The sequence below is a fragment of the Diadema antillarum genome, unplaced genomic scaffold (genome assembly GCF_040938485.1).
Source record: "Diadema antillarum isolate AM-2024a unplaced genomic scaffold, OU_Dant_1.0 seq00002073_RagTag, whole genome shotgun sequence".
Classification (NCBI taxonomy): domain Eukaryota; kingdom Metazoa; phylum Echinodermata; class Echinoidea; order Diadematoida; family Diadematidae; genus Diadema; species Diadema antillarum.
This window is the reverse complement of record NW_027272720.1, coordinates 95,616-99,751: the sequence shown is the minus strand read 5'-3', so window position 1 is coordinate 99,751 and position 4,136 is coordinate 95,616.

The following is a 4,136-nucleotide window of genomic DNA, read 5'->3' as shown; positions in this document are numbered from 1 at the left end:
TGGCGGAGTCAGACAGACGAGATTCACCCACATTCAATAATGTGGGACTAAGAGACAACACAAGGAGAAATTTGGCCAGATGCATGGAAAGTTAATACATGTGTGAACTATATGAACATGACCAACAGAAATGGAGTCATTTTGTTTTGATAATGCCATCATTCTTGCTACACTGCCTGTTTTCATGCATTAAACATGTGATTTCTCATGTGACCTACAACCGTTGGGACTGGAATGGCAAGAGACCAGACACAGGTGATTGGCCGCAAAACTCTCTCAGGCGGGCAGCGATGGCGATCAAAAGAGAAATAAGACAGATTCATATTTGATCTAACTGTGGGTCTTGAAATTATTTGCAGGAGCCGCAGTAGGCCTTGGGTTTAAAAAGGTTAAGAAGCTCGGGTCTAGATGTTGCTGGGGCAAATTGGGATTCATCAACACCCATAAAGAGAAGGTCACTGTTTCCCGTTGATCAGGCATGGTGACAGTTGTGTCGCAACTACTGTGGGAATCTGACAACTGTGTTGGACACAAACCAGCTTCCATTCTTGTGGAATGTGAGCTCCCAAAATCTCCTGCTATGGTTAAGTACTGTCTGACTTGGGTACTGGTTGAAATCAGCAAAGAGGAATTACAATTGAAGACCTGAATATAAGAACGACCCAAGTCCAATTTTTGGCCAAATTCAGTTTGACGTGGGAAATTGTAGCTTATGCATGGACTCATCTTGTGTATAAATGATAAATCCTAATTACCCCCGGAAGTGACTGAAATGAATGAGTTAAATCTTATATTAATGTAAGAATGAAGGACTTGGGTCATTCTTACATTCATAATAGCACCCTCTCTCATCCTTCTCTCATCTCTATAGCAGAATATCATGTATATGAATCAAAGAACGACCCAAGTCCATATGAACCAAAGAACGACCCAAGTCCACCACACAAAATGGCCTCGCCACAATGAATGTAAATGTTAATTGTCATAATAATATATGTTCTAATTTGTATATACAATGTTGCCTTCCCATCACAGTTAAATAGAATATTATTGGACAAATAAAAAAGATATGAAGTTTTTTTTTAGTTTACTCAAAATGGTCTTCCATGGACTTGGGTCGTTCTTATATTCATATACTCAATTTATTGGTGATAGTCAGTAAGCAAAGACTAATATTTTAAAGCCCATTCAGGATTTGTCCGAGGGACACAAGTACATTGATTATGGTCTATTGACACTGGATATCAATGTCAGTAACAAGTAGAACCAGCACTGAAGGTGATAAATACCCCACCAAACCAAGAATATCAACACTTGATGTAGTGGGGTGGCTTAGTGAAATTATCGTGACACGGCGGACAAAAGCATGATTTTTTCACCAAAGGTACTTCATGATGTACCTTCTCAAAAAATAGGGTGCTCCAAGAAAATTGATGCTGGGAAGGAGGTCAGAGGTCAAAGGTCAATGACCTTTATTTGTGAAATAGGTTTTTTGGCTATTTCTCAGGTCAGGAATATCCAATCTGGATAAAACTTGGCAGGAAGAATATTGAGAACAAGTAAAATATTTTGATTGAATTTGGAGTGAATTTTCCAAAGGTCAAAGGTCAAAGGTCAATGAACTTTTTTTCTAAAAATCATGTTTTTGTTTATTTCTCCAGGTAGGAAGATTCAATTTTCACAAAGTTTGATATGAACGTTGTATAGAAGGTACCAAGAGTATAAACCAGGGGTCAAATATAATTGTTGATTTGTGCGTTGCCATGGCAACCCAAAACTAGGGTTTTTAATTGTTAGTTAGTTACAGGAGGCTATTTTCCAGTTTGGAAGAGATTCCATTTGAATAGGTACAACTGATCGATGGGATGTATAGAGGTTTGAAATACTTTTCATTAGTGTTAAGTAGTATGTTGCCATGGCAACTACATATATAGATTTTGGTTAAACTTAAAGGAGACTTCAGAACTTATGAATTTGAAGAGATTTCCATCAGGGTTGGTATAATTGATCAACAAAAAAGTCGCCAGACAAAGATTTGTCACCTTTATAGCATGTGGGTTGAATGAATGCAGCAACAATAGTAGAACACATCAGTGAGAGTTTGAGGAAAATTGGACAATCCGTTCTAAAGTTATGAATTTTTTAAGTTTCTCCTCATGCAGTCGAGGCTGGATGAGAAGACTACTATACCTTGTAATGTCACATGTGTACAACGATATAAAGAATGAATAAAGAAAATTCAACATAAATTATTTTCGCTTACAAAAGGATACTCGACTTCTCTTTCAGAAGGCAGGGGGAATAATATTACCCTTGACATACGTCAGTAGCAAGTCAAAGAAACTATGTGAACTTTATTCAAAAAGTATGGTTTTGTGAAATTCTCATTTTATTTTCCTTAGAATGTGCGCATGTGACATCATACACTGTGGTAGTCTTTTCATCCAGCCGCGACTGTGCAGATACCTTAAAAAATCATAACTTTTGAACGGATTGTACGATTTTTTCCAAGCTTTCTGTGATGTGTCCTACTAATATTGTTGTATTCACTGAATCCACGTGTGCATGAAGGTGGACTTGTCCTTTAAGGACAGATTCTGAAAGAGCAGACTGTAAGCTTTAAAATGATGTATCACACAATTCAAAGAGATTCCCCTAACCTATCTAAATAACAATACCGGTACTGGAAAGAAAGCACACACTCTGGATAAGTATAAACTGAGAAAAGAGGCTGCTTTGTCTATTTTAGCGTTTAATCTTTACCAAGCTGTCTCATGTCATTATGTTCATCTTTTCTTCCCCCCTCCAATTTTCATTTGAGTTTGTCATTATTAATTTTTGATGATAAGAACGATGCCACAAGGCATTGTTTCTTAACAATGCTTCAACTGCTCCTTCAGGTCCAAAATCTACATCAATATATATAATTTTCCTGATCTCCTCAACATTTTCCAAAAATAAAGCATACACCTTTTATGCATTGAGTCCTCCTTTGTGTGGATAATTAAAGGCAAAAACCCAAAATTAGTGCTTGAAAATTATTCTTAAGTGTGAGTTACGGATAGAAAGAACCTCTGTAAAAAAAAAATGAATCTGTATAATCAATGTTAAGTATTGTTAATAACACAAAATGTGAACAATATTTCTATGATAACATGTTTCCAGATTAAACCGTCCGCATTTATGCTTTAATGAGAAAAATACTGATATCTCTTTATATGTTTGCTTTGATTGCAAAAACTGTATATGGTAGGATGTCTTGTGATACAACAGGGGGGCATTTCATGAAGCAGTTTGGTCAGATATTTTTCTGACAAACTGTTACAAACTACAGAAATCCTTGCATCTGATTGGCAGAGAGCAAATTGGTCCGACAACTTGTCGGACAAAATGCTTCATGAAATGCCCTCAGACCTACACATAGCCTATTCATAAAATGTAATATCCTGAACATTTTTTTCAAGTCACTCTCCCAAAAGTGTATATATAGGACCTTTAAGTTTTTCTTGTGTTTGTTCCTGGCAGATTACTAGTACACAAATGCTCCAATCCATGATGACCTAACGGAAATTAAGGAAATTAAAATGAATATACTGAAAACCAAAACTACAGATACTAATAACTTACTTCATTCTTCTCTCCCCACCCCACCCCACCCCTTCTTTTTGGTTTCTTGATATACTAGTAGATCTAGCTGACTTTGATAATTGTCATTATGTAACATCATCTTCAATTGACAAGACGATAAAACTTAACAATCATTTCATTATGCTGCTGGACTAATGGGGTTAGTTGAACTATATTGTTTTTAATGTACTATACTTTTTCCTCCTATCAATCACATGTATTTTGGGTGGACTGTATTTTGACATAAAGCATCATAGAATCAACCGTCTTTGGGGTCGGGAATTTTGTCATATTATATTGTGATTTAGATTCTGCTCTATGCTGATTTTGTTTTATTTCTATCAACTTTTTAAACTTCCCCATAGACTTTGTTCACCAGCCAACTACATCCCACCCTCTTTGGATAATGTGAACCAATCAAACATTGCTTTTACTTTTTAATAACATGTCTATACATAGCTATCAGACCAAAAATATTCAAACCACTTTAAGTCTTTATGAGTGAAATT